The sequence below is a fragment of the Vicugna pacos genome, chromosome 5 (assembly GCF_048564905.1).
Source record: "Vicugna pacos chromosome 5, VicPac4, whole genome shotgun sequence".
Lineage (NCBI taxonomy): Eukaryota > Metazoa > Chordata > Mammalia > Artiodactyla > Camelidae > Vicugna > Vicugna pacos.
Window position 1 is genome coordinate 91,625,038 of NC_132991.1, and position 10,719 is coordinate 91,635,756.

Sequence of the window (10,719 nt, forward strand, 5' to 3'; positions counted from 1 at the left end):
AACTGGCAAAACAAGGCTCTGAAACAAGGGTCTCTGAACACAGGTGCTTTTCCACTCAGCTCTGCCTTTCCCCGAGTCCTCAGCCAAGTTCAGGCACCTACCAGCCGTGTGACCCCCACGCTATCAGTCATGGCGCGCCTGCTGGGAGGGGGACACTGCCCGAGGTGGGGGTGATGGCTGGACAGCCCGTCCCATCTCCTGGGTTCCCTAGCAAACAGCAATTCATGGTATCAGCTAGTGTAACATCAGTGAAGTCCTTTCGTTTCCAACGTCTTCATCTGCGGAGTGAGGAACTTTTAACCCTTGAGTGATTTGGAACTAAGAGTCTGCAACAAAACTACCTACAAATCTTTTTTTTTTTTTAAATGTAGTTACTAGGGTCCTACTCCAAACCCAACTGAAACAAATTTGGCTTGAGGCCTGAAAGGTGGAATTTAGAAACCCCTCAAACTATTTGAATTCAAACCTGTATTTTAAGAACCACCAAAAGCGCTGATTCTAAATTTCTTTCCAGCTTGCACATGCTGGGTTTATCTTTAGAAGATCTTTAAATATCTCTCCATGATCCAGCGTTTACACTTGCACGCTGGCAGCGAAATGCCCACGGGCATTGCATCACCAGGTAGTGGATACCTTCTGAAACGGAGAACAATTAGCCATTTTTCTGTGGGATGGACACACTGTGACTCCCCACTGAGCGGAACACACAGCTAACAAGAGGCCTCCCCGCCAAGCCAGGACATGAAGGCATCAGTGCGCTAGACTCACTGTCAAGATCATCCACGGTGTTTTCCCCGAGCAGCATTTCAGGCTCTTGGACCAATGCTACTAACCCAATGAACCCCTGGTACAGAGTCTCTCAACCAGAGAATTTTCAATTCCGAAGACACTGCTGGGGAAGAGGTTTCTTCCAAGTGAAAAGATGGGGGATTTGGTCCAAGATAATGGAGAAGCAGGTTTAGAAATTTACAGAAATCACTGGGCAGGACGTGAACTTCTTCAGACCATGTAACTGGGGGCGTGAGCCAAGCTGTACTGGTTCTTGGAAGGGCAGAGAAGCTGCCTGTATCATCCAGATAAAGTGTGCATAAAATACGTCATTTTAGAAAATGCTTGCGAAAGGAGAGGGTTTCAAACCAAAGTTGCCGTTCCTGAGTGTTTCACACATGTTCCTGGACTCCATGATAAAGAAGAGATCAAACTCCGTGAACACGGGACCTCAACTGCGCACAAAACCTACGGAAACTACACTTCAAAGGAAGAGGAAGTATTATAGTGAATTACAACTCAAATTAGTACTAGACTGATTTTGTTTTTGATGTTAGATTTTCTTCCTTCTCTGCTTCTGTACACCGAGTCTGTGAGAATAAGGACAGCCTGCCTTTGATATTTGTACCAAAACTGGCCCATGGGGTAGTACAAAGGTTAACTCCTGGCCCTGCAGTGAGGAAAATGCATGACTGTTATTGTAGACACCCAGCCACTCTCCTCCTCTTTCATCTGTTTCCATATCTCCCTTCATCCTCCACTTAACCCAAACAGCTCAGGAAGTCTTCCCAGGATGTCACTAATCGTGATCTGTTCCTAAAAAGGGAACATCAATTCCCACCCAGAAAAAACAACTGCAGCATTAACATTCGCCACACATAAAGATTGTAGCCATTCCGGGGCTGTCCCTAGGCATGGACTAGTGGGGTCCAAACTGGGGCACATGCTGTGCCAAAAAACCTAGATGCACACCTTGCACCCTACCCAAGAGAAGCAGAGTTAGCAGCTCAGTGACCCCCAGGAGCCAAATCAGGACAACAGGTGCTAAAGTCAGGAATCTGCAGTGCAAACGAGGAGACAGGATGTGACACGAGGTTGACTATGGGAGGGGCTGGCTTGACTGTTGGAGGCAGCAAGACCCTTAGCCTCTCTGGGGTGTGGATGATTTTAAGAAGATGGATGTGTGTGTTCACTTCGGTGCTGCTGGGCAGTCTGGGAGCTCCATGTGGGATCTCACTCTGGCCCGGCCCCTGTGGTCAAGGTACCTCTTCCCAGAAGGGACACAGGGGCTGGTCACACATTGTACCCCTTTGAAAGGCTCCCGATACCTACAGTGGATTCTCATTCTTACACCTCCCTCTGAGTCTGTGCTATGAATCTATTTCACAACATAGAAGCATCTATGCTTTGCTATGACTTGAGGATGTGTCTTAACCCCCGTATAAGTTAGTAAGATCCTTGAAGGAAACTCTTTTTGTCTTATTTATCTTTTTATTAATCCCAATCCCTACACAAACTGTATACTAACAACCACTGGCTGACTAAATGCACGCGACTCCCTTGAGTGAGATCCGAGGACTTGAACTCAGTTGCTAAGTGTCTTTCCAGCCGAGAGGAGAACTTTTAACTCAGATTCCATCTGGTTATGATCTTGAAGGATTCCAGATGAAATTTTCAGTGCTCCTTAAATAGGGGTATGTAGAGGGTCCAGCAGGAAGACAGAGTCACAGGGAAAGTGTGCTCCACTTTCCTGCAGCATCAGTTTCTTATGGACACTTTACATGAAAGCATTATCCTTACTACTAAACAGATAGGAATATGCTGTGGAGAACACAGAATCTGACAGACTGATTGATTACATAAAACACGAGCCATCACTTGGAGTAGACAGGTGTACACAGTTCACCTCCTTGACCATTAAAGCAATTCACTGAAGTGTGCAATCCTTAAAATATTTAAAAGGAAAACAAAAAAACAAGAAGAGCAGGAACGCGATCTTGTCTTAGCATTATTGCTGGACTTGGGCCTGAACAGACAAGACTCAGACTCCAGGATACATGGGCCTGGATTTGAATCCCAGCTCAGCCACTTCCTAGCTGTGTGACCTCCGTCCCCAACAAGGTTTACCTTGGGAAAGGTAAGTCTCCGTTCCTTCCTCTGTTAAGTGGGGATTCATGTTTTGTTAGAGGGACTAAGCGAGATCATTCACATGCATAAAAAATTGACGTGGTGCATTGTGAGCGAGGACCCTTCACGGAATCTTCAGAGAGGGAAGATAAGTACTTGGAAAGTTGAAAATGAAAGATTATTCAGTACAAAGTAAACGCCCTAAGGAAACGTGCTTCTGTTACCAGAAGGCCGTGTGGAGATGGACAACATTCTACTGCATAGCACAGGGAACTATATTCAATACCTTGTTGTAACCTATAATAACAAAGAATGTGAAAACGAATGGATGTGTGTATATGTATGCTGAGCCACTACGCTGCACAGCAGAAATTGACACATTATTGTAAACTGACTAGACTTCAACTGAAAAACAAAAAGCCCACGTGGGATCTTCGTGGAGCCTCAGAGGAGTCTGACCACAGGGAACAGGCAGAGGTCTGAGGGGCAGGCAGCTCAGCAACAGGGACGTCACTGGACTCCAGGCCCCAAGAAGACTGACCACATAGACCCCAGTCCTGGAGACTCTGGTGTCCCCAGGTGGACTTTAAAGCAAGAGTTCAGACACCAAAAGTAAAACTGAGGCCCAGCGACGGCGGTGGGACCGCAGAGAAGTCTGAAGCCATAGGAGGGGCTGCTGTATCAAAATGAGACACACGACTCTTAGCCGACAGAAGCCCAGAGGGAAATTTTTCATAGAAGATTAAATACACGGATCATGTCCAGGCCTTCCTCATGCACAGCAACCCGCTCACAGGAGGCCTTTAATAAATGTCACTGCCGCCGGCACAGTCATGCCCATGGAGATATGGTGTGGACCGCTGCCCAGCTGGGCCACCTCTGTCCCGAGAGTCTTCCATTTGGGAAGCAGAGGAAGTCTATCCCTTGATATCTTGTGTTTGGTTTTTGCAGAAACTGATTCTCTCCCACTTGGCACGAGCTGCCAGGCAAGCGCGTTCTGAGAAAACAGGATGAGTAGCAAGACTGCCGGGTAACGAGCTGGTTCCCGCGCCCCCACACAGCATCCCTGTGGCTCCCGGTCCTGGAGGAGATGTGTGTGTATGTGGGCGGAGCCGTGGGATCCAGCTCTGGGGGCGCCACGCAGAGGCAGGAGTCGGGAGCTGGGGTGGCAGGGCGTCTCTCATCCAGTTCGGTAACTTTCTAATTAGGAGCCTTGCAGATTAAGAACTTCTTCCTGTTGCCTTCAGCTATGATGATGCAATCGCGTTTTGCATGTTAACGAAGTTCGTTTTGCGCAGACATTACATAAAGCAGGTGTGTTTTAACCTGTCCTTGTTTTTTCATTAAGGCTACACATTTTTATGGGAATCAGAGCCTTTTAAACTCTGCCCTGCCAAGCCCCCATAGACCTGCTTTGGGGAAGGAGCCCCCAGCGGGCATCCCAGCAGCAACGCTGGCTCAGCCCCGGCCTGTCTCCACCCTAAGTGATCTCATACAGCGAGTTTCCTTATAAACGTCCCTTGGGCTCCCCCCTTAAGCACTGGAAGCACTGGCGGACGTAACAGCCTGTGTCCACGATCATCCACCTGTGCTGCCCCTGCGCTGACACAGCTGCTCACGCCAGCCCAGCCTCCAGGTCACACGCCTTTCCTCTCTCAGCGCCACCTGGGGACCCCAGAAACCGCAGGTCCTGGGACACATGTGAAAACTCAGCAGAGGCCGGCGCTCCTGACGGTTCTCTTGCAGGTGAGAGGTAAATCAGGGCCCTGGCTCCTCCCTCCCGGAGCCCCCATCACCCACCCGTGTCATAAAGACAGCTTATCAGGCTTCTGCCTTGGGAATCTCCACACGAACAAAGGGGCCTTGTGAAGGCCAGTCTCACAGTTTCTATCAGAACCTCAGGGCTGAAGATGTGGGAGGCCAGGCAGCTGTTCACCCCCACCCTGCCTGGGCCAGCTGTGGCCCACCACCCCGCAAGGATCTGAAATAAAAGCGAGTGGATGGCCATGGTCTCGGTGGAGACCTTGGGCTGCGCCCTGCCGAGTGAGGGTCCCTCGCTTCACACAGGAAAGAATTCAAGGCTGAACCACAGTTGAGTAAAAGTAGATTTATGCAGAGAGATGCGCACTCCATAGCCGAGTGCAGGCATCTCAGAAGGCAGGAGACGCGCCACGAAGGGCAGGGCTGAGTGTTCAGTTTAAAGTAAACACAGATACACGCGCCATAGACGAGTGCGGGCCGCCTCCGAAGGCGAGGGAGGGAGGCCGCGAGGCGTGGCGCCGCCGGTGTCTACGGGCTCGCTTACTCCTTCTGCTGCCGGGGGCTGGGCTATTCCAGCTGCTTTGGGGAAGGGGCTGCGACTCCCAGGGCCTGGGCCCCGCCTTCCTTCTGCCCCTTTGTGGTCACCCCCGGGCACCGCTAGCGCCCTGCAGTGGGCCTACAACGAGGCCCGGGGGAAACCGGAAGCCAAAGCTTTCGCCATCTTGGGCCGCCAGGTCTACTGGGAGTTGACTTCTCCGCCATCTTGGTGCCAATTCCTGTGTCACTGCTTGCGTGGCTGTGCCCTGCCGCCTTCCTTCCTGTCCCGAAAGGACTCCAATGATGAGCAAGACACTTCACTTGGGCCTTCGATTCCCAAACACCAGGTGACATCTGCCTGGGGGACAAGGCCTAGAGGTTCTCCATGGATCCTCCTAGTTACAGATAACAAACCCCAGATCCTCAGAGGGAGCCGGGACACCCTGCTCTTCATTCCCTGTGTACAGGGGATTGAAGCAGCCAAACAGGGGGGCCCTCGGTGAGGAGTGAGTCTGTGACAAAGCATGGGTAAGCCCATCTGCAAATCCAGGGCCACTGCGTCTTTCTTGCTCCAGGTTACAGAACAAAGCTGACCTTCAAGAAGTCCAGCCACGTCCAGGAAACTGGTGAGTGCGGAGGCCCCAGCTGTCTGGGAAGAAGCTACCCACGTGAGTTTTGTTCATATGCTTCAGATCCTGCATTGTGGTCGATTTCTCCGAGGCTTCTGGGAAATCATCACGAGTTAGTGTTTTGGTTTGAAACAGAAGTAACTGGCTGGTGTTGGCCGGTCAATGTGTGCAGACGCCGTCTCTGAAACGGGAATTGTGGCCTTGTCATCAAAGCAGAGGGCACTCAGGAAGTCCTGCAGGACCTAGCTGTTCGTAAGGAGGCCAGACTGAGCACCAAACACACACCCAGGAGCCTAGGAGAAGCGTTGCGTCTAATCCTGGGGACAGTTGGGTCCTACAGGACTGTCTGCTGAAGTAGCATTGCCGCCATTCTGCATTTCCACCAGCGATGAGTGAGAGTTCCTGTTGCTCCACCGTCTTGCAAACATTTGGTGTTGTCAGCGTTCCAACTTTTGGCCAGTCTAGTAGGTGCGTGTGTTCTGTGTCATTTTTCTTTTGCAGAATCAGACTAGCTTGTGCTGTCATGTTCTGGGGGCCCCACTATGGGACGCCCCCTAGAGGCTCTCCGTGGACCCCAGGACTGAGTGCAATGAGCAGAGAGGGCTTTTCTTTACCTGGTGTGCAGGCCCCATCAGGCAGCCTCATTTGAAGGTACATCCTGGCCACCTTGAAGGCTTTTGGTGGAACTATCAAAAAGCACTCACTGATCCTTTATGGATGTGAGGTATGTCAGGAAGGATTTGGGGGGCCACCCCGTTAAGGTGTGGCCACCTCTCCCCTGAAATGCTGCTCACGCCCACACCCCAGAGCACAGGAAAAGCAACATTCCTGCAAGAGCCCAAGTCCAGCGTTAAGTCCCTTGGGCTCTCAGAGAGAAAACAAAGATGGAGGGACTGTTGGCTCAAGCCTTGCTCCTCCGCAGCCCCCCTTTCCCAGTTTACCTGGGGAGACAAAGGTGAAATGAATGAAATCACCCCGAGACCGTAGCCGGAAGGTCAAGAAGTTAAAGGTCCAGCAGAGGGTGTGGATCTCCTCTTTGGGAATTTTCCTTCCACCAGCTTGGCTGGATTCCCAGACCACTTCTCCTTGGCTTTTCTAAGCTCCCTTTGTTTTCTCCCCACGTGGCTGAGGCTAGAAGCTCACATGTGAGCATCCCTGACCTTTGAGTGGCCTGACACCCAGAGTGAACAGTGTCTCAGCCTCAGAATGAAATGGTTTCTCTGGCCTAACCTTTCGGGCCATGTTGGTTCACCATCTGGTGTGGACCTTCTCAGCCCAAAGTCTGTGCTGGAGCTTAGCGTGTGGAATCAGAGCTACAGCTGTTGGTGTGCTGCTCCCTTGAGATTTTCCTGAGTAAATGCCCGCTTCAGAGACCTCATGGGGAGGCGAGAGGTAGAATTAGGGAGCTCCTGGGCCCACTGGTCCATAATCTCATACTGTCACCTCCTTCCCCACAAATACCAACCCTGATCCCCTCGCTCAGACCGGACCGCTCCAACCACAGCCCAGAGCAGAGGCAACCACTGCCCCAACTCACTGACCGCCTCTTTCTAAGCACAGGATGAGGGAGGTGTCCTAGGAGGTCCATGCTGTAAAGCTGTGAAGGCTGGAAACCCAAAGATTTTGTCACGAAAAGAGATGCAGGATCGAGGATGGTATTTGGGTGAGGCCAGAATACGTCTCCGGCTCATTTTCTGAAACTGTAAAACCCTTTTGAGAAGCTTGGTTGGAGCTTTCCGTGTCACTGAACTCATCTAATCCAAATCACTGGATTGTTTTCCATTCACTCGGCACCATTCTTAGCAGCACTCAGGAGGACAAAACAAAACTAAGCCGACTAACACAGCTAGGAAGCAAATGAAGCACGCCGCGATGCACCAGGTGGCGCCCATCCCCACCACACATCGGGGTGGTACCCAGAGCCCATCCCCCAGTGGTTCCCTGGGAGAGCCGGCAACCCTGGAAGACCCCCCCCCAACCAGGTGTTAGAATACAGCACGGAGCACACTGAGGTCTCAGCGTGATCCCCCTGGGAGAGCTGGATGCGCTTATGAACACCTGAGTCCTCCTGGAGGCGAGGTACCACCACAGCCCGAGAGAAGGGAGCAGGACCAACGCCTCCCAGCACTGACCATTCATGATGGCATCACCAGGCCGAGCTGCAGGTGAGTCCTTTCATTATTTATCTTTCCTCCAAAATAAAGAGTGCCAGGACTAGAAGCTTTCATTAATCCAAGTGGGGGAAAAAAAAAAAAAGCTTGAGTTCTGTGAGAAATACCTTCAGGACAATGAAACAAAGATTGACTTCCTTCAATTTCCCGTGGCAGGATGATCACCGAGCCTCCATCAGTCCTCAAAACAGGGATAAGTGACGCCTATTACTTTCCTGATAGAATTTTGATTTGTGTCTTCATGGGTAAAAATTAGGTAAATGAATAGGAAGTCTGCCTTCCAATCCTCCAATAAAATAAAACAAAATAGAAGCGGGATTCAATCACCTTCAGGTAGACTGGCCAAAAGGATGGAGTCGTCAGAATGAAGAAGGGCAGCATGAGTTTATAAATTATTCTGCTTTCTGCAGTTGTCACACTTCTGGGGGTTAGTACCTTCTGAACTTGTCTTTGCTCATCACAGGGGCTAAAGCCTCGGTGAAAGCTGGCAGGGTGGGGAGGCCACTTGCTCCAGTAAAAGCTCAGTTTTCCGTAGTGATTTGCTGTGTTTTCTTTCTGGGCCACATACCGACTCACCTGTGTCCCCAAGAAGAGGCAGACTGTTTAACCAGCAGAATAAGCAGGTTTTCCTCCTGTTTTTCTGAATGGGTTGCTATTCTCACAAGCTGAAACAAATGCCACCCAGTTGATCTTAAACGTAACTGCTCATGGAAACAACGGCGGGAGAGGGGATAGTTACAAATACAAATTCCTGCCCTGATCCCGTGATTCTTATCCAGTCGGCCTGCCTGGGGCACAGGAAACTGTTGGGTAAGCACATCTGGTGACCTGAAGTGCTGGTGTCCAGGTAGAGCAAGGTCACTTCCCCACGTCAGCCTCTTAGAGTAGGAAAAAGGAACCGGGAAATCATCTAACTCAGTCTCTTTGTTTTGCAGAGAAGTAACGTTGAATCTGAGAGAGGAAACCTGGTTTGATCAGGCAAGACTGTGACACTGTTAACGCTCAGTGTCTCTGCAGAGAATCACTCGCCTCTGAACTGAATTTAGAATTAGGACTCTGTTTCTGTAAGGCTTAGAAACAAATATCCTTGGAGGGAAAAAAAAAAAGGGTCATTAGGAGTCATCTATGTAGAAAGAAGCCTTTGTCCGGGAAAGATGACTTTGGAAAAGCAAATGTTAGTGAAAGAGGCTCTGTCAGAGGAAGGCCCCGGGGCAAATCTGGCCCGGAGCACAAGGCCCGAGCTTTGTCCTGCCATCCGCTGTCCGTCTGAATGCCCCTTGCAGGAGCCGGGCTCGATGGCTAATGGATTTTGGACTCCAAATAAAAGACAAACAAAACAAAGGGACTGCAGTCTGAAAGTAATTCTTAAAGAGACAGAGCCCTGTTGGTGTGTCGTCCTCCCCAACAGAGTGTAATTAGGCCGCACGCACTAACGCACTGGGGGGCCACCCCAGAGCCCAGTTCCTGTTGTGATTTCTAGATTGAGGAGGAAGCCTGAGGAACTTAAGGCTACCTCAGTAGCACTACGGAGACCATCAGATCCTAGGGTAATAATTGTGGTGCCCTGGGATAACCGTGATGACATGTACCCCTGTAACTGAGCATCTCCGGGTGTCCTAGGCTCATCCTTCCCCCCAGTTCTTACTGAACCACAGGCTCCAGACGTGGAACAGACCTTTCTGAGCTCCTCGTCCACGGGCCTGTCAGGGAGCGACCCGCAGACTGTGGGCTCGATGGGCACTGACAGAGACCTAGCTAAAGGGGAATATAATTACTTCCATAATTCTGGGCCTTGACACTTTCACTCCACTGACATTGTACCTTGAAACAGGGGCCCCTTGAAGAAGTCTTAGCAAAGCAAAATAGGACAGAATAGGCCTCCCTGGGCACTTATAGACTGGTTGAGATTCTTTGAGTTCACTGCTTTAATCTTTTTAAAATGTCTGCAGGTCCCTGGTCCACGGATTTCTAACCAGCTGGCCCACTACACCGAGCGGGCAAAGCTGAGGCCCCGTGATCTGACTGCAGGTAGTTAGTGACAGAGCTGGACAGGACCCCGGTGTCCAACCAGCATCCTTCCCCGTCAACCTGCACTCTCGATGGCACATCTATTTTCTGCCGACGTTAATTTCAGAATTGTTAGATCTTTCCTGAGTAAACAATAACATCTCATCTTCCCCAAGTTTGCATAGAATCTTCTAGAAGGTTTTAATATACCTCTATAGCAAACACACCTTCACGTGACCCCCAGTGGGTCATGTCCTTATGTTATCTCCTCCCCTCGGGTGTGGGTGGAACCTGTGACCAGCTTGCAGGATGTCCCTCGCTGGGGTAAGTTGCATTGTGTGGGTTAATCCCTCCCGTGGTTATGTTAGGCTATATGAGACTCCCTCCCAGGCAACTGGAATGAAAGGTTCACCTGCTGGTCTAAAGAAGTGAACTTCTGGGCTGTGAGAGAAACACATGGCACAGAACTACCTCAGCTTCCCCGTGCTGAGAGCAGCCAGGCACCAGCCAGCTGAAAACAGGACATCAGTCCTGTAGCCACAAGGACTGCATTCTGCCAACAACCACACAGGCTTGGAGACCCCCAGCTCCTAAGTGGGGTGCAGCTTTTGAGACCCTGAATGGAGGGCCAAGGGGAGCCCTGCACAGACACCTGACCTGCAGGAACTGGGAGAGAATAAATGTAGCCAGTTCTCATTATTCACGATAGTTGTGTTCTG

The 10,719-nt window shown here is 50.6% G+C and overlaps 1 long non-coding RNA gene across 7 annotated transcripts; it reads left to right on the forward strand.

Moving 5' to 3' along the window:
* The first annotated feature begins 2,758 nt into the window (after positions 1-2,758).
* On the forward strand, positions 2,759-9,334 carry LOC116280527 (uncharacterized). 7 transcript variants are annotated; one of them, XR_012072954.1, is made up of 4 exons: positions 4,507-4,641; positions 5,769-7,987; positions 8,150-8,249; positions 8,929-9,334. It is a non-coding gene; the product is annotated as an uncharacterized lncRNA (long non-coding RNA). The 7 variants fall into 7 exon arrangements; XR_012072950.1 differs by adding an exon at positions 2,759-2,905 and having other exon boundaries at positions 4,555-4,641; positions 5,769-9,334; XR_012072952.1 differs by having other exon boundaries at positions 5,769-8,249.
* The last annotated feature ends 1,385 nt before the right edge of the window (positions 9,335-10,719 follow it).